Raw genomic sequence first — 20,603 nt, forward strand, 5'->3', positions numbered from 1 at the left:
GAAAGGCCATTCTCCAGCACACTCATTGTCAAGGCCATTGGAGGAGCAGGCTCCACCACTGGGATGCCTCTCACCATCAGTGCTGCTGCCTGAAAAGATGCCAAGATAAAAGATCCTCCGTCTGTGTGGTCAGACTGAGCTGCACACAGCTCATATGGAGTCTATCTTTAGGCTTTGGAAAGAAGAAACAGCTGTGGTTGCTCAGAGATACAGATTTTCCTCCCCTCTCCATCTTGCACAGAAGATGCTGCCAGCATCAGGGTGCTGAAATACAGAGAGCAGAGAATTCCTTTAGGGCCACCAGCACCCCCTTGCTCTGCCAGCAGCCCCCTCAGCCTCTGAAACCATGAAGGTGACAAACACCTGGAAAAGTTTCTTAGCATCCCCCGAGGGACGTGGCTGAGCTGTCAACTGTGGCAGGGCCAAGCTGGGCTGGGCTGCTGAGAGCCACCTCCCCTCCCTGCAGATGCCACCATGGGCACTGCTGGCATGGCAGGGACTGCAGCTCACCCCATTCAAATTAAACACTTTTTCACTTGAATATTGCCAGCAGAGGCTTTAGCAGGCAGGCTTTGGGGGCAGAGTGGGAACCATGGCAAGTACCACTCTGTGGAGGTGTCTGCTGCAATGGTGTGTGAGAGATGGAGGCACAGGCTGGGAATGTCCCGTGCCCTGGGCAGCTGCTGCCAAGCCAACACCAACTCTGTGCCCCCAGCTGCCCTTGTGAACTGTGCTGGAAGTGCTCTCCTCAATTCCTAAAATCTGCTCAGAGCAGCAGAGCTGTGGTATCACACCCTGCAGGATGGTAGCTCACAAAAGTCCTCTTTGTTTCCTTTTATCCCTTTTCCTCATCAAACATACTCTGTTTATCCAAATTGCATTTCTCTAGCTGTCTTGAGTGCACGTTTTTAGTACAAACCACAGTGATGTCTTTTGTGTGCTAGAGGTGCCACAGCTGGGTTAGGATGGAGCCCCAGGCTAACACACAGGGCTGGAGAAAGCCTTGGTTACCCGGGACTGTGCTCATCCTTTGGTGCCTGGAAAACCCTTGTACTGTACTACAAAACAATTTGGGGAGTTACCAGTTCCATGGGAAGTACAAACCAAAGCCTCCTGTGCCATCCTCCTTCCTGTTTCCACCTCATTAGGAGTCCCCTCAGGTGAGGGCAAAGGAATTAAGTCTCTGCCCTAAAGAGCGTCCAGCTGAAGGAAAAGGATGGAGCAGAAATGTGCAAATGTCCTATTGACTAGAATATTTTATGGAGCACGCTATGACCAGCCAAGCCTTGGTTTATTCTGATGAGCAGCAAGAGGACCTGGTGGTGCTTGGACTCCAGAAATTTTAGGAAGGATGGACACCTCTCCCACAGAGTGGTCTCATGAGACAGAGATCTCATGCTATTAGTTGTTCCCCTGCAAGGATTTTGAAGTAGTTGGTACTTTTTATTCTATACAGAAATAGCATCAGAGTGAAACAGGAGTTTCCTACCAATGAGAGCCTCAAACACATTCATTGAGGAGCAGAGCAGAGTGCTCAGCAGCTGTTTAAGGCCAACAGCACTGAACACAAACACCTTTGCCTGAAACTGGTTGCTTCCATTGCAGAAGTGCCAAGTCTCCTTCCTTCTGAGTAGGGATCATTTCCTGTCCCACAGCTTGGTGTTTATGGACATACATTCCTGACATCTTCCAAATGTTATCATCTTGTTGCAGGGGTTCCACACAATTGTCTCCTATCACAAAAGTTTCACACCTTCTTGGTGTTTCTCATGGGCAGCTCCTCAGAGCACTGACTCTCTCTTCTCCACAAAGCAGCCACTGACTCCAGTTCCCTTCTCAGCCAGCCACCCCACTCTGTTATTGCACTCTTCTTCTCATTGCTTACAGCTGTGGCCTGGTAAAATCAGGCCTGTTCCTCATCTTTGCTAATTGACCCAGCTGCAACTCCTTAAGGTAAGATTACTTTCTACACTATCTTTATTTTCTTATATTCTGTCCCCCTACAATCCTGGGTAAAACACTCAATGATGTGCTCAGCCTCCTGAAAGTTTGCTGACATTACACAGAAACAGCAGCCTGGATGCTTCTTGCACACATTTTGCTCTGGTTTGTTCAACTGCTCTTTATTTACAGTTTATGACAAACACTTTTGGGTTTCCACATTATTTGGGAAATAAACCTGCCATCAAGATGTTTTTTACCTGCTGAACAACCTTTACAAATCCATTTCAGCCAGGGATTACTTGTTCACCCAAAAATCTGTGTATGAGTGTGCATCTTCTGTGAACCAGTTTCTGAAGTTTGTTTTCAAAGACAATAGTCTTTGAGTTAACCAAAGTCTGATTCAGCCCCAAGCCTCACTGCAGAAGTGTCAACTCTCCAAACATAAAGAAGAGTTTGGGTCCAGCAAAGACCTCTTCCTTGGTGCTGCCCTTCCATCCACCCCCCTAGGGCCAGGAGAAGGAGCTGGATTCTACAGTGGCTCCCAAGGCTCAGAGCATGGGCCTGTACAGGCCAGGAATGAAGAACTTTACATTAGACCACGAACAAAACTGAGCTGCTAAATTAACTCCAGGATGCAAATATCAGCATCCTGACATTGCCATACAGTGCAGGACATGAGCAGTGCTGTGGTGGGTGTGCACAGAGCTGGGACCCAGCACATCATTCCTTCCCAGGTGCTGCTGAGCATGAGGTGAGACAGTGCTGGGTTTGGTCCCAGCTTCCCTCAGCATCCCCAGCTCCTGTGGCAGGATGTGGCCAGGAGGTTTGACACTTGTTCTCTCCACTCAGGAAATGCTGACTTGTTGAAAATTTTGCTTGCTTGGAAAAAAAAAAAAAAAATTGCTTGAAAAGCTCTGCAGAAGGGATGAAAGTGAGAAGATGATAAACCCAGTGTCAGCTCATCCACAAATTAAATGTCCTGACAGTGAAGCATCCACAAGCTCTTCTGGTGTCCTTTTTACTGCCAGCATATGAGAGGTTCCTTTTCCTGGGTACAAAACAAAATAAAATTCTTAATCTCAAAAAATGTGGCAGACTGTGAAAACCCTTTCCAGTGCAGTTTCATTGGAATATAAGAAATTTCATTTCTCTCCATTACCCACAAATGTCAGAAAATTTCATCCTAGTAAGGGATATGTACTGAATGAAAAATAAAAAGGAAGAATATTTTTAGCCTTATTTGTCGATTAAATAACTACTTATATCATGCTTGCTAATTACAGACGTTGCAAAAAATCCAGTGAGGAATAAAAGGAATCCGTTCAACAGGAGCTGCTGTCGGCTGCCATCTGCCCCTCCTCGCCCTCCAGCCACCCAATGGCAGCAGCTGGGGCCGCAGGAGGAGCTGCTTCCGCTGGTTGCTGCTTTTCCTCATCCCAGAGCAAAGCCGGCGTGCCTTTCCCAGGGGATTCCTGCTCACCCAGGGACAGCATCCCGCATCTGCATCCCGCATCCCCCATCCCTCATCCCGCATCTGCATCCCGCATCTGCATCTCGCATCCCCCATCCCGAATCCCTCATCTCGCATCCCGCATCCTACATCCCCCATCCCGAATCCCGCGTCCCGAATCCCGCGTCCCGCATCCCGCATCCCGAATCCCACATCCCCATCCCACATCCCGCATCCCCATCCCACATCCCGCATCCACATCCTGCATCCCCATCCTGCATCCAACATCCCGCATCCCCATCCCACATCCCGCATCCACATCCTGCATCCCCATCCTGCATCCAACATCCCGCATCCCCATCCCACATCCCGCATCCACACCCCACATCCCGCATCCCCATCCTGCATCCCCATCCTGCATCCCGCATCCCTCATCCCGCGTCCCGCATCCTGCTTCCCGCGTCCCTCATCCTGCATCTCACATCCCGCATCCCGCATCTCACATCCTGCATCCCAGATCCCAAATCCTGCATCCCGCATCCCGCATCCCGCGTCCCTCATCCCGCATCCCGCGTCCCGCGGGGCTCCCGGCGGGCTCCCAGCCTCTCTCCGGCTCTGTTCTCCCCCCGGCAGAGTCGGGCTGGAGCCGGGGTTTCCCGGCGGGTTTGATCCTCGGTGCCGCGGCCCCCGGTGCCTCCCAGGCGCTGCTTCCCCGGCAGAGAGAAAATCATGGGATGAGCCATCTGTCTGCGCGCCCCAAGGAGTGCCCCTGTCTTCGGTGGGTTTCATGAGAAATCCTCCGAGCCTGTTCAGAGCTGTGTTCTGGAATGCGGCTCCATCGTGCCCCAATCCCGCCAATGGCACCCAGCGCATCCCGCTGCTCTCCCCGCTGTCCTGCTGGGAGCAGCCTCCCACGGCACTGGCCGGGCGGACAAGGCTTTCAGAGGAAAGGGGTGCTGAGGGCGGGCAGGCAGCCTTGCCACGAGGGGAGAAGCGAGTTCTCCATCACGCCAAGTCATCCCCAAATTGCAGGAACCGCAGCTGCCCGCTCTGTGCCCGGAGCAGCCGGGGGCGCGCAGGGTTCGCGCTGTGCTGCCTCTGGAATGCAATATCCAGGTATTAAACTTTAATAGCGCTAGAGAGGCTGGGGCATGAAACTCTTGGTGAGCGCTCGTAATGGGCAAAGGGAAAAGCCTTTTAAGGCGGATTTATTTGCGCACCCTCGGAGAGCTGCTGAGACAGGTCGGGGTCGCACGGCTCCACCCTCCTTCCTTCTGCCCTCTAGTGCCGGAGAGAAAAATTAAATGTGGGGAAGGGAGCCTGCGATTTGTTCTTGAAATGCACAGGATAAATAGAAGAGGAGGGAGAAAACTCTGTTTGTAACTGTTTGCTTTGATACCGGTTTGGGTAGAGCACGCCAGGAAAAGCGATGCCACAAGAGCCACTGCCAGCAGGGTCTATGGTGCCTTTGAGGAGCCAGATGTGACGCTGCAGAGGGTGGCTGGGGACAGGACATGGTGGCATTGCTTCTGCTGTTGAACTGGGCCCAGGTGTGCCAAAAGCAGTGGGGAGTCCCAGGTGAGGCAGGAGCTCCAGGCTGGGACAGGTGTATCTCACCAAAGACCTGTCTGCTCCAGCCCCGCTGCTTCCTGCAGATTAAAACCTGACAAAGCTTTGAGGAAAAATGTTTACACTGGGGAAATCTGGCTGTTGAACACTTCAAACCCCATTCAATTCACACTTGCTCTTAATCTCTGCCTCTGAGCAGCACCTCATGAGGCTGGGTCAGAGCTGTTGCCCTGACAGCTCTCCCAAAACGTGCTGGGAAAGGTGGCTGGGCTGGGGAGCGCTCCCGGTGCCCGTGTTTGGTTTTGTGTGCACCTGGACGTGACAGCATCCTGCTCAGCAAAGTCTAAGGGAAAAGCCACACTGCCATAATTTCAGCAGCTTCTGTAAAACAGGGGAGCTGTCATCTGCTTTTTAGCTGCCAACAGCAGGGGAGAGCTCCAGGACATCCCAGGCACAAACAGGAATGGGAGATGATGTGAATGGGAGGTGAAGGACTCATCCAGTCTCAACAGGGCCGACTGGTGCAGCCCCAGGGTGATGCTGAGATCCCAGTAGAACAGTGCAGGGATGGGAATCACCACCCTGAGGTGAGCAGTGCCAAGCCAGCCCAAGGAGGATGAACAGGGCTGGGCAACGTGGCCACCAAATGGGCCAGAGGCCCCAGGAGGGCAGGCAGAGCCCCCTGAGCCATGGAGCAGGGTCACACTGGCCTCAGCTCCCATCACACTGCAGCTCAGGAGGTTTCATGTCCTTCCTTGAAGAAATACACTGGATGGGGGTTCCTGCAGCCATGATATTTTCTGAAAAATCCTTTCCTTAGGATTTTTCCTCCTGAGAAGCTGAGAGGCCTCAGGAACAAAATGTAACCAATGGTTATCTGCTGCTGTGGAATGCAACAGGTGCATCTGTGATTGGTCTCATGTGGTTGTTTCTAATTAATGGCCAATCACAGCCCAGCTGGCTCAGACTCTCTGTCCAAGACCAAAGCCTTTGCTATCATTCTTTCTTTTTCTATTCTTAGCTAGCCTTCTGATGAAATCCTTTCTTGTATTCTTTTCGTGTAGTTTTAGTATAATATATATCATAAAATAATAAATCAAGCCTTCTGAAACATGGAGTCAGATCCTCGTCTCTTCCCTCATCCTCAGACCCCTGTGAACACGGTCACAGGTTCCTGACCAACTGCTCATCCCCCCAAAAAACATTGCCTGGGGCTCCCTTGGAGTTGCCATGGGCACCAACAACATCCTGAAAATGCTGTGTTACCCACAGTTTTCCCCTCCCCTCCCTTTTCCTCCTCTGTACAGTCACAGAGGAAGCAATTAAGAAAAGTAATCAGAAATAAGTCTTCCCTCTTGTTTTGGTGCCTGACAAAACAAAGAGTTTTAAGCCACATCTTCTCTTTGAGAAAACAAGTTGTGATTATGTACATTTTGCCTAACTACTCAATTTCAATTTCAAAATGCTCGTTCTTGTTTCTGATCTATTTCTCTTGTGCCTCCAAATCAGGATGTGTCAAAACTTTGACATGAATTTTTCAGTGTGTTACCCTCTGAACTCCAAGCACTGCAAGGTGATGAGCTGTTCAGTGTCACACACAAAGAAAAACTGGTTTGAATTTCTGCTCCTCTCAATGTGTTTATCTGTTCTGTATGTTCCTTGGATCTGTCTACAAGCAGGATTCCTGCTCCTACAGGGCACAGTGCAAGGTGCCAGGAAACTTCTCCAGGAGAGCCACTGCCATTTTAGGGTACCCTGCCAAAAATGGGATCCAGGGGGATCTGCAGCTGAGGGGGTGCAGGGGAGGAGAGCAGTGCAGCTTCTGATGAGATGCAGAGAGTGGGATATAATTTGTTAATGGAGAAAAGATAACAGGACAAACCCACACCTTAATCAGGGTCTGCTGTGGTCTTTCCTCCAAAATCAAAATCAGGCCTTGAGGAGGACATCAATTTTCTGTCCTTTTTCTTCTGCTCCCTAATGTTCTCAGGGACTTAAAATCTGACATAGGCTCTGTAGGAATAAACTATGGAAAATGGAAACTTCTTATGGCAGCTGCTCTGCAGGCTGGTGGAGGAGGGCATTTCAGGGAAGTCACAGCCCCCACAAGGATGCTGTAAGCACAATGCATCCTCACTGCTCCCATTCCCAGATCCTGGTGGGAAGCCCCAGCCTTCTTTTGCAGTTTCAGGTTGTGAAAATCATCATAATTCCACAGCAAATGCCAAGACCTGAACTCACTTGAAAGCACAGCACAAATAAGGTACAGGGGGTGTTCTCTGAAGATTAAACACAGGGGTTAAAAAACTTGCAGAGGACACACAAAAGGCAACTTGCACAGGAAAGCTGGGATGGAAAAGATGAGGGAGGGCACTTCTGAGGTTCATTTTTGCCTATCAGAAGTTGAAACTTAGCTTCACTTCAGTCACTCCTGTGATGCAGTAACACTATATATGCTTATCCTATGTCAATAAACAGGGCAGGACCACAGAAAATAAATGAGCTTTCCAACATAACTTTTTCCTCTTTACAGAAACAGTTCTCAGTATGGTTGGGCAGCTCCTGGGTCCCATAAAGAGCAATACAGGTGCACACACACACACACACACACACACTCACTCATGTGTGGGCTCCTTACACTCACACCTGCACAAGAACATTTCACAAGTGGTTCAGGCTCTGCTTTCCACAGGAGCAGTTCCAGGAGTGCACTAGAGGATGCTGAGTCAGTGCTCTGCTCCTTCCCCATGAGATGGAGTTCCAGCTCCACCAGTGCTGGGCCCACAGGCAGGACAGTGCCCGCACTGTCCCCATCCTGCTCTGCCAGTTCCCATCCATCACTCGTCTGCCTGGCCAGAGGAGTTCACAGCAGCCTGAGACTGATGCCTTTCTCCTCACCAAGCTGCTGTATTCTATATTCTCAGCCTGAAATTATGCTAGAATCTCTGACCTGCTACCAGTTCAAGCCTTTTTTATTTCATTTAAGAAACAGTCCAAGCCTCTTCTGGTTAATGTCTTGGAGCAGCTCAGGAGAGCAGTGATGGAAGCCACAAGCTTTGCCAGGCAGTTAAAACAGAGCAGAGAAACTCCTTTCTCCCTCACCCACCCCTCAATCTCCCCCAGTCCAGAGACAATGTGCACCTTTATTGTGCTTTAGTGAAGCTGAGGCATCCATCCCTCCTGACACTGCTCAGTGAGGGAAGGACCCAGGGATTTGTTGGGAGGAACACAGCACCAGAAGCAGCTTGTTAAAAACAGGGCATGGCTGTGCCTCAGGTCACAAGGCCAGCAGGAGCTGGGGCAGGGATGAAGGAGCAGCAGCACACAACCACACATGGGCTGGAAACATCAGGGACCTCTTGAGGTCACCCAGTCCAACCCCCTGTTCAACAGGGTCAGTCAGAGCAGTTTCTCATTGCTGTGTTTTATCAAGTCTGAGTATGTCCAAAAATGGAACCTCTACAACATCTGGGGAACCTGTGCCTCACATTCCTCACCATAAATCAGCCTTTTGTTATGTTCAATGTACTCTCCTATGTCTTGGTTTGTGTCCTTTCATCCATTCTCTGGATACCCTGAGGAGATCTTGGCTCTATCTTGACTCCTGACTCCCCTCAGCACATATTTTACACACAGAGAAGATCCCTCTGCAGTTTCTCTTCTCCAGGCTGGAGAGTCCCAGCTCACAACTGGAGAAAAGATGGAGCAGGAACAATGGAGGTGATGGATAAAGAGCCAGTGACAACTCCTGGGGCAGGGTGGTGAGGACCTCATCAAGAGCAGGCTCACAAGCAGCTGCTGGTGGCACAAACACAGCCCAAACACAGCCCAAACACAGCCCAAACACAGCCCAAACACAGCCCAAACACAGCCCAAACATAACCCAAACACAGCCTCTGCCCAGCCCAGTGTGCTCCAGTGGGTGCCCATGGCACTGGGGCTGGATGGGTGAGGCACTGAGCTCATGTTTGAAACACAAGGAAAGGAAGGGAGATGGTGGATGGGCAGCAATGGCACTTGTGGTTTTCTTACAGAACAGGGTCCTCCAGGGTTTTATTGTGTGTTTTGTTCTCTTTCAATTCTCATGTTTGCCTGTGCAGTAACCATGCCACAGCTGCTATGTGTAAATGTGTCACCTGTAAAGTGCTGCTTCTCCAGACAAGCCTTCCTGTCCCAAGCTGAGTGTGCCAATGTGCCCAGGGCCCAGGTCCTGCCCTCTGCTGCTGCAGCTCATGGGGAGGAGTTTGAGGGCACCAGGATGGGGCTGCCACAGGCTGTGTGTGCTCACAGCTGAGTGCTGCAGGCTCCTGATGTCACCCATGGACACAGATCCCCCTCTGCCACTGCTTCCAGCCCCCTTGGGCAGGCCCTGCCTTGGCCTCCTCCTGCCTGAGCCAGCTCAGCTGCCTGCCCTGCTCTGCAGCACTCCCTCCATCCAGCACAGCTCTGCCAGCTGTGCCAGCTGTGCTGCACTGAACCCACTCTGCCCTTCCCATTGCTGCTGGTGTGGATTTGGGATGAGGCCAAATCCCTGCTCACAGCCTGGCACCCAGAGGAGCTGTTTGCTGTGGGTGCACTGAAATTCCAGCAGTGGTGTGGGAACCCAGCACATCCTTCCTGAGCAGCCAAAACCCCTGCCAGGGGGCTCAGGGACCCTGGCACAGAGCCCAGAATGCCCCTGTGGTTTTGATTATGACCTGTGGAGCAAGTTACCAACCTTAGATGAAGATCACCAAGCCACAACAGTTTAGGTAGAATGTTAGTGAATTTATCACAGGGTGGAAAAGTAGATTTTGGGGTTTTTTTAGAATGGGTGTTCAGGGGGCAAGCTGGAGGGATCTGGGTGTGTCCAGCCTTTCTCCTTCTTCTTCTTGGCCTCCATCTTCTGCTGTGGTGTTGGCACTCACAGATTGGTTTAGAGTAGCAGCTCACTGTCTAACACAGGTGATAGGTACTGGACAGTAACTGTAACCATTGTACAGGTAGTTTATAGTATAAAAACATAACACTGCCCCAGGGGCAGGCAGAGTGCCTGGACTGTCTTGCTGAACGGACCTCAGCAGGACAGGAGAAAATATTTTATAGATAAGGAACAATAAACAACCTTGAGACCGAGAAATGAAGAGCTCTGACTCCTTCTTTGAGCACCAGGCTGGGAAAAGAGACTTTCTAACATTTCTCGGGGTCGCAGCCACCAACAGACCCCGAGACAGTGGGGCCTGATGAGGGCTCCATGGCTGCTCTGTGCTCCATGCAGAGCCACCCCACAGCCTGCTCCTGGTGCCTCAGGGGCTGCAGAGGCAGCAGAGTGCAGCAGATGCTCCAGAGGAGGCAGAGTGCAGCAGAGGCAGCAGTGCAGCAGGTGCAGCAGAGGCAGCAGTGCAGCAGGTGCAGCAGAGGCAGCAGAGGATGCAGAGTGCAGCAGTGCAGCAGAGGCAGCAGATGCTCCAGAGGCAGCAGAGCAGCAGAGGCAGCAGAGGCAGCAGTGCAGCAGAGGCAGCAGAGGCAGCAGAGGCAGCAGAGGCAACAGAGGCAGCAGAGGCAGCAGAGGCAGCAGAGGCAACAGAGGCAGCAGAGGCAGCAGTGCAGCAGAGGCAGCAGAGCAGCAGAGCAGCAGAGCAGCAGAGGATGCAGAGTGCAGCAGATGCTCCAGATGCAGCAGAGCAGCAGTGCAGCAGATGCAGCAGAGGATGCAGAGTGCAGCAGATGCTCCAGATGCAGCAGAGCAGCAGTGCAGCAGATGCAGCAGAGGATGCAGAGTGCAGCAGATGCTCCAGATGCAGCAGTGCAGCAGAGGCAGCAGAGCAGCAGTGCAGCAGAGGCAGCAGAGCAGCAGTGCAGCAGAGGCAGCAGAGCAGCAGTGCAGCAGATGCTCCAGAGGCAGCACAGCCACAGGGGGAGCAGCAGCAGCCGAGGCACAGCCCGACTCCCCCCGTGGTTATTTTTAGTGTGGTGGCACTGAGGATACGAATGAGCCGCGTCCCCCTCGTCACTGTGACGCCATCCCCCGCTGCCCACGCGGCTCTCAGTGGGTTATCGCAGCCCATCAGGCTCCCAGGGAGAGGGAAAGAACACACAAAGGTCGCTTCTCTGCTCCCCCAATAAACAGCAGAATATGTAGAGCGTGGTGTTCGTTAATGCGCTTGGGTTTGGGGTGCTGAACGCGTCTTGGGCAGGACCTCACCTCTCCCACTGTGCAGAGCTCAGGAGCAGCTGAAAGGCACCAGCCCCACAACTTCATGGGAAAACCAGACCTACAGCCCTCGCAGAGGGCTCTCCTCTGTCTCAGCTGATAACCTTTGATTCTTCCCTGACCTGTCAGTATTCTTTCTTCTCAGACATTGCTGAAATCACTGGGATCCCAGATACCAACCCTTCTCCCAGATGCCTTCTCTGTCATTCTCATTTTCTCACCTGACATGTCGAAATTTGCACTTGTCTGAGATGTTTGTGTCCTTTGTGCCACAGTGTTTACAGGGATCCTCGAGGGATGCTGTTATCCTTATCCAACACAGGGAAGCCAACTCCTCACTCCCCACACCAGTGCAAGATGAGCAATGTGCTCAAGATGGAAAAGACCATCCCAGCCCTTTGCACCTCAGGGTCACTCTTTTCCCTCCTTTCCTCTTTTTCCTCCAGTTAGAGTCAATTCATCAATCCCAGACCCCACTCCCTCCCAGCCACCAATCTGTGTCCTTCCAGCACAGAGCTCTTGACTGGGAAGTTTCAGCCTATGCTGTTGCATTTTCCTTCCTCCAACTTGTTTTTTAAAATCTGTGGTGCCAACAGGATGCCTGCTGAAGTGGTGCCTCTCTGCTCCTCATCTGCCTGGGAGAGCCTGGGGCAGAGGAGTTTCTGCAGAGATTTGTAGACTGAAGGCCAGAAAGAACCAGCATGATCTATATCTGTGGCATAATCAATGCCACAGACAACCAGGCAGCAGTTCCCACAGCAAGTTCTCTATCACTCTGTGATCCATCCCTAACCAGTGCAGACCCAGACTTCCTGCCTTTTTTTTTGAGTGACACTAATTATTTTTTGTACTATGAAAATGAAAATATACAACTACACAGAGAAAGGGCAGCTAAGGTTTGGAAATCTTAATGACCAGATTTGGGAAGACTGCAGTCCTGTGAGAGTAGCAGTTACTCAGGCACACAAACAGCATTTTAAGCTTGCACATTTTAATTAGAAAATAATTCCATCCCATAAAATACGTCAACATCTCTAAACATTTTATTTCAGTGAATATTGACACCTGTCTCCTTGGGGAGCACTGAAATACCCAGGAGCTGTGCTGTGCTGGAGCTCATAAACCCAAAGCTGTGAGATGGGAACCTCCCACTGATGCCAGCCCAAGCACTGCTGGGAGAAGCCACAGCAGCTCCAAGGCAGCAGGAACAGATTCCACCTGGCCATGGTTACCCCTGGTTAACCCATGGTTAACCCAGGTTAACCCAGGTTACCCCAAAGACACTCTGTGGTGGATGGCTGTGCCTCCACAAGCACAGATCCACGAGCACAGATTCACAAGCACAGATCCACGAGCACAGATCCACAAGCACAGATCCAAAAGCACAGATCCACGAGCACAGATCCTCAAGAACAGATCCACAAGAACAGATCCACAAGCACAGATCCACAAGCACAGATCCACAAGCACAGATCCAAGAGCACAGATCCATGAGCACAGATCCACAAGCACAGATCCACAAGCACAGATCCACAAGCACAGATCCACAAGCACAGATCCACGAGCACAGATCCACAAGCACAGACCCACGAGCACAGATCCACAAGCACAGATCCACAAGCACAGATCCACAAGCACAGATCCACAAGCACAGATCCACAAGCACAGATCCACGAGCACAGATCCACGAGCACAGATCCACAAGCACAGACCCACGAGCACAGATCCACAAGCACAGATCCACAAGCACAGATCCACAAGCACAGATCCACAAGCACAGATCCACAAGCACAGATCCACGAGCACAGATCCACGAGCACAGATCCACAAGCACAGATCCACAAGCACAGATCCACGAGCACAAGTGCAGATCCACAAGCACAGATCCACAAACACAGACCCACAAGCACAGATCCATAAGCACAGATCCAGCTTTTTCCCTGCCACCAAAATCTGCCATTTCACCTGACATGCAGACATTGCCACCACTCCTCACCTCAGGTGGCTGAAACACCTACAAAGCCTTAACCTGGATGGAAGCCTGCTGTGTTGTATTCCCAGCCAAGGGATGCACAACTACAGAGGGGTGTTTGCCCTGTCCTAGCTCTGTGTGGTGTCCTGCAAGTCCCCATTTTAATTCCACTTTCCAGGAACACTGCCAGATGCAGGGGGGACTGAAGCCTCCTCTTCCCACAGCCATGACCAGTAGACTCTTACTTGGGTCTGTCAATAGGCTGGCTCTGACTGCCTCAAAACAGATCTTCCAGCAAGTCTTCTCAAAAACCTCATTATAGCCCTGATCACCAACAATAACATTAGCCTGGAGAGTTCTGGGAATTCTCTCCTTGGTGTAAGAAAATATCCAAAGATGCAGCCCAGCAGCACAGGTCTAACCTTGACCCCAGAGCCTGAGGTGGGGCTTGAGGGGGGTGATTTAATCTGCCTGTTATCTCCCTGAATAAAGGGCAAGAGAAGCTAATTGATGCAAACTCACCAAAACTGTGTATGGAAGTATTTATTTTATTTGGTTTTTGTTAAAACAATCAAGGAATTTGTGCTTTTTTAAGAAACATCACTAAAGCTTCCCCAGCACAGGCTAAGTCTCTAGCAAAAGACAATGTGATACATGGTGTTTGTTCATTCAGGTGTCACACACAGGAACAGACTGCAGGCACCTCTGTGAGACCAAAAGTCATTTTGTGGAGTGTTTCACAAAGAGCTCCAGCATCTCCCTGAGTGGGACCAACATCATGTGGGTGGTTCACTTGGGCCTCCCAGGGACAGGAACACCAAGAAGCAACATGAAGAGTTCTCCACTGCAAACTGGTGGGAGAAGGCTGTGCCAGGCTGCTGGGAAATTTCTGCCCAAGAATATCGGTGAAATTGGACAATCTCTTAAGTACTACAAAATATAAAGAGGATCCTACAAATCTTTATCTGCAGATTTCTTGCTTAGTAAAAACCACATTACTCATGGTCAAAGAGAATTGACACTGATAATTCAGTATTTAATGCCACATTTTAGTAATTTTAAGAACCAATATACTGTAAACAGCACAGCAATCTGCTATCTATGGCAAATCCCTTTTTCCAATGATGGATTTAAGTACAAGCAGAGCGGGTGAGAGACACTCAGTTGATTTAGCAGCACTGGCAACCAGTTCTTTTGAAAGACACTCTAAAATGATGCTGCTTTCTCTCCAGCAGGAAAAGCTCCCTTTCTCTGGGCGGAGATTCACAGTCACCAGAAGGAAACAGTAACCAACAGTGCAGTGATCAACTGCATGTGTGCTCTTTGTCTCTGTCAAACACGAGCTTATCACAAGTTAGAGAGGGGCACAGGGCAGCAGGGCTGGTGCTACCAGCACCATGGAGACCTGGAGGGATGGCTCCTGTCCATGGAGAGGGGAAGGACAAAGGCTCTTTTGGAAGGAGAGGCAGGGGAGATGAGGAGGGGGTGTTTGCCATCCATGTCAGTGTTGGAGTGCCTGGAGCTTTGCTTGGGGATGGAGGAGAGCTCAGGGGTCAGGGTTTAGGGAGGGCAGGGACAGGTGACCTTATTTACACGGGAGCTTGCTACAGGCTGCTCCAGCAGGAAGACCAAGCAGATGAGATCCTCTCCAGACAGGCAGGAGCAGCTCCACAAGCCCTGAGAGTCAGTGAGTGGCTGTGAGGGGCTGGGTTGGTCACTGGGGCTAAACCACAGCAAATGGCTACCCTGAATTTATCAATGGTTTAATGCACTAGAAGTGCATTTATAAGACAGGGATAATTTCCCAGCCCTTGAAAAAGAACACTTTGAGAAAGCAATTGCTCCATCTAGCAAAGTATTCTTGGATGCAGTCAAAAAGGCATTCAGAGCTTTAGTTTACTATGATACAGCTTTGGCCAAGAGTCACTCTTCAGGTTGCAGAAATGGTCTTTGGTTTTATAACTCATACAGCTGAAATAAGTGCCAAAACACTGACAACATCATACATCACATTGTACTCTGTTCAGAAGTTCTCTGCTTCTTCTCTTTGACCAGATTAAATAGCAGCTGCAATGCAAGCCAGAACTACAATGCTGTTTTTTTATAAAGTGGGTTATAAAATTCCAACGGGGAACAATCCTCTTACTTGAATGCCAGCAAAGCGTTACTCTTGAGCCAGCACTGTCTGGGAGAGACATTCCAAATAAATGCACCATGTTGGTGCCAGCAGGGCTGGGCTGGTGGGGCCAGGGCAACCAGCCAGGCTGTGCAGCCTCCCTCCATGGCTGGCCATGGCCCTGCTGGCACACAGGGCTGGAGAGAGCACCAAACCCTCCTCACCCTCCTAACTCCAAGGAATTGTGGCTTTATTCAGCTTTTCCCTGACTGTCCCTTCCTCTGCCCCTGCTCATTCCAGTTCAGACTCCTTCCCCATGCCCCAGAGGAGCAGGGAGAAGAGCCAGGATGGTTGGCTGAAGCTGGACAAGGGAAGAGGCTGGGCAAAGGGTAACAAGGTCAGGACAACACTGGACTAGAGTGCTTAGGAAGGTTCCATTGTGGAAACAAAATGAATGCAACAAATTATCTGTCTGGCATTAAGGGAACAAAAGGAAGGCAACAAATTCATTTCCTGAAGGCCTTTCTAGACTTTATTCCTCATTATACTGAGCAATCCATACGTTCAAAAATTTACTTACTCATAACAGCAGCCACTGGGTACTAGAAAAAAGCCCAAACAAGAAGAACTCATCAACCCAGAGGAGCAGTGATCAGGGTTATAAGCAGCCTCTCTGTCTCACTTCAGACTTTGTCAGGTATTACACAACCTCTTTGGAGAAGCAGAGTTCTGAAATTTTTCAAGTCTCTAGTTATGCAAAGGTGAAAGAAAACTGGAATAATTCTCCTTTGTGTGGAAAAGTTCTGGAAGGCAGCCTGCAGCTTGAGGACGGGCTCAGGTTTTAGGCCAATTAAACCAGCAAATTAGAGCCAGTCCAGAGGAGTTCACCAAGGTGAGGGGCTGGAGCTCTCACCCTGGCAGGGAAGCTGAGGGAGCTGGTGCTGGTCAGCAATGAGGTGGGATTATTTTGGGGAAACTTACCTGCAGCCCTCTCCATACCTATGGGGAGCCATCTAGGAAACAGAACAAGGATCTGTATAGCAGGGCAGGGGGAGAACAAGAGGGAAGAGGCACAAGGGTTTAAGGAGAAAGTCTGTCACCAAAAGGGCAAACATCAGAGCAGATTGCCCAGAGAGGTTGGACAGTCTCCATCCTTGGATAAAGCCCAAATGGATAATGCCCAAAGAAACCCCAGCTCTCATCCTCCTTTGAGCAAGATGTTGAACCAAAGATCTCAGAATCACAGAATATTCTGAGTTGGAAGGGACCCACAAAGATCATCAAATCCAACTCTCAGTGAAAGGCCCATGGGGGGATTGAACCCACTTCTTTGGCATTATTAACACCATAGACCTCATGAGACCCCTTCAGGCCAGAACTCCTCCGTTTCTATAGTTTGTGCTCAAGGGAAAAACATTTAATAGCAAATAGAAAACCATTCTATGAGTTGCAGCTGCTTCTTAACAAAGACTGTAATAACAAACATGCTAGGCACGTTTATATTAATAAAGAATTGCATCACTTGGCCATTTGTACATGTGAAATCAAGTTCACAGATCAAGCCTTTGAGCTACAGGTGTCTATACAAGCTGTGCAAATGTGTGCCTTCGTATTTCAACAGAGCTGAAGAGCTACTCAAGCAGATCAACATGCAGATGAACAGCTCTCCAGGTTCCCCTGGCTATTGATCCAATCTCCATGGACCAAGCAGACAATTCAATTTATGTACATCTGTAAGCTGAGTCCCAAGCACTGCCTAGTGGTCTGTAACTTAATTTCTGTGTATTATATACACCTCCCTTGCTCTCTTATATTGCATTAGCAGACAACAGCCACACCCACACCCCCCATTCAAGTGCTTACAACTCAAATCCAGTGTCATTTGCTTGGGAGTTTTAAACCTGCTGAGCTCAGTCTGTCTTGGCAGCTGTGGGCAAGGGATGGGAAGAAACAACTGTAAGAAGCAGAGGGGACCAAGATTTTACATTTCTTAATGGAGACGTGTCTTGCAGTCATGGCCCAAGCCTCCATGGAACATGAGAAGTCCCCAGAGTCACCTGGCTCAGCCTGCTCTTCTCTTCCACAGGAATTTTTAAATCACCAATTCTCAGAGAAATTGAATAAAGTCATAAAACATTTATATATCCCTGGAAATGCTGTCAAACACCTGAAGGTGGCTGTGGGTCAGGGGAGGCTGACTCTGGTGACAGTTAATATCTCCACAAATGGAGACAACCTCTCCAGGCAATTGTTGATAATTCAACAATTCAGTGTTGAATTATCCTTACAAAAACCAAAGGGGTTTCTTCTGCCTGAAGAGAATTCCCTGTTCCAGTTAATGCACAGTCTCTTGTGCTATCCCTGAACACCACTGGGAAGAATATGTCTCCAACATATTTTCTCTCCCCCTCAGGTATTTGTACACACAGACAAGATCTCCCCGAGCTGTCCCTTCTCCAGGAAGAACAGTCCCAGCTCTCACACTCTCCTTGTTTAACAGATGCTCCAAATCCCTTCATCATCTTCACAGCCCTTCACTGCACTCACTCCAATGTGCCCATGACTGTTTTTGGACAGGGGAGCCCAATGCTGGACCCAGCAGCCCAGGTGTGGCCTCGGCAGTGCTGAGCAGAGCAGAATCACTGTCCCCTGACCTGCTGGCAATGCTCTGAGGGCTGCCCAGGATGCCACTGCCTCCTGTACTCTACACACACATTGCTGTCTCATGTCCAACTCACTGCCCACCCAGTGCCCCAGGTCCTTTCCTACAAAGCTGTTTTTCCAGCTGTTTTCCATACCCCAGCTCGTGCATGGGGTTGTTCCTGCAGCAGGAGGTGCAGAATTCAGCATTTCCCTTTGCTGGACTTTGTAAGATTTCTGTTGGTGCCCATTTCTCCAGCCTTGTGGAGGTCACCAACTCTACAACACCCAGCAAAACCAATCTTTGCTAAATCATGGCCAGAAATATGGTAGACAATCAGAAACTCATCCCCTTACAGTTAAAGAACAACCCTCAACAGAAATTACAACTTGAAGTTACAGGAAAGGGGGATTCCACACCTGATTTCAGGCAATTCTACATAATTTGAAGCAGAAACAAAGTAGTGACTTTTCACACCACATCAGTGCTAATGTCTGCTGCATCCTGGGCTGTCAGAACCACTGGGACAGCAGCCCCTACTGAGGCTGAACAGTGAAACATGAGGTGTGCTGCCCACACCAGGTGTGTTGCTCAGTCCAGCTCTGCTGTACTTCCTTGCCTTCCCATTCCAGAACCACCTGTGCTACCTCTCTCTCCTCTTCTGTGTCAGAACTAAAAAAAGAGTTCCACAGAGCATATCTTGCTTTTTTTTAAAAATTGTGAAGCTCAATATACATTAAACCCAGCACACAACTTCCACATGTCCAGCCCAGTGTGGCTGCCTTTGGATTTCCTAGGCTGGGATGAAAGCATGGATCAGCACTCAGGATGGCAGCCAGCATGGCTGAGTTTCTGTCTCCATGGGAATCACCAGTTCAAATAAAAAGTAAAATACAAAGGTTTATCTGAAACAGACTTTGCTACCAAGGAGGCATTTGTCTGGCAGTTCAAGCAGTAAAATCTACTGAGAAAATCACTCTAGCAAATCTGTCACTTCAGTGTCCACTGTCTGAATCAACAAGTCTCTCCAACACTTATTTGCCACAGCTTCAAAGCAGGAATCCTCCCTCAGCACCAGCACGAGCCACCCCGGAGGAGATGGACACATTGCCGGTATGCAGGAAGGACACAGACTCCAGTAAACACAGGAATGAAGAAAACATCACACAAACCCCATAAACCCAGCAACAACTGCAAATATTAAAAAATAGAGCATACTTTTTAGAATTTATTGTATACATTATAGTTTTGAACACATACCTAGATAATCCTCCTGAGTACCAAATTTGCTTTAGTGAGTAGGACAAAATATAAAATTCCAACAAACTGAAATGCTTTGAAATGCTGAGTCTATTGTATTGCTGAAAACAGGTGCAATTCTTAGGAGCAGGGAGCTGCCATCTACCTCAAGCAATGCAGCTCCCAAGAATAGAAAGCATTGACTCACTAGAGATGAAAAGAATATAACAAGAGAGGGAAAATGAATTTTATGAATTTTACACATTGCATTTGTAAAGGAGAACAAGATCCTTGAATAAGAGACTGTGTAGGTCAGGACAGCACAGACACCACAGATCCCAAGAAGTTCCATTTAGGAAAAAGGCCTTCTCCCCCACAGAGCATATTTAACTGCACACCTTTGTTCCCATCACAAAGTGCATCCTGCAGGAGAGGCACCAGCTGCCTCCTCCCCAAACAGGGCTGGCTTGGGGGGCTGTGAGCCATTGTCATGCAGAGCCAGCTCCATTTGGTGCTGACACCCTAAACCTGAGCTAAGTACACTGGAGTTGGAGAACAAAATAGCAAAAGCAAGACATTTCTTGTGTGAGCCACAAGCTATGAACTGTGGATTCCTGGAAAACACCCCAGCCTTGGAGGGGACAGGCTGGACCTGCTGAATCTCACTCACTCTTCTACCTGGGCTGACATCTCAAGCTGCATGGAGAGCGTGGCTTTGTTTTGGAAGACTTTAGACACATTTCATTGTGCATCAGCAATTCCACCCACGCAGATTTCTTAGATCTGTCCAGCTTTGGCATGTTTTACAACTCCAAATTCTTCCATTTACCCCTCCTTCCTCGGAGCACCCTTAGCCACGGCAGATTTACTGCTCTGCAGATGCCTCCAGTCTGCCTGCAGCAAAGGGGATGTGAAGCCATCAGGCTACAGGATGGCTTCCACACCCCAGTGTGGAACACAAGCACAAAGAGCAATTTGCTCCTCAAACTGGTGGGAATTCAGAGAAATTAGGGAGTGATTTTATCTTTTGACTCCTTCCCCAGCATACACCCACCCTTCTGCCCTCCATTTTGCAGAACAGTGAACTGCTCCCCAGCCAGTTGTGACAAGATGCACAAAGACCTTCAATAGTCTATCATAGGAGAGATTAAAGATTTAGCACATTTACAGCTTGTACATAATAACCAAAAACACTAGAGCAGAAACTGGACCCTTTCTACTCTCGATTGTGAGAAAAAAGCTCAAAAAGCACCAAGCTTGATGACTAGAGCCACATACACTGTGGAAGGAGCAAGACAACATTTAAGCCAAGATTTCTGCCTCCCATTTGTCATAAGCCAATTGTACCAACACTCAGTTTACTTTGGCTGATTGCAGTACAGTGCTCCTGCCAGGACCACCACCATGCCACTCTTCTCTGGGCATCAGCTGTACTCCTGTTCCTGCCTCCACTGCACTGCTGGTACAACAAAAGCTGCT

The sequence above is a fragment of the Molothrus ater genome, chromosome 1 (genome assembly GCF_012460135.2).
Source record: "Molothrus ater isolate BHLD 08-10-18 breed brown headed cowbird chromosome 1, BPBGC_Mater_1.1, whole genome shotgun sequence".
NCBI classification, from domain to species: Eukaryota; Metazoa; Chordata; class Aves; order Passeriformes; family Icteridae; genus Molothrus; species Molothrus ater.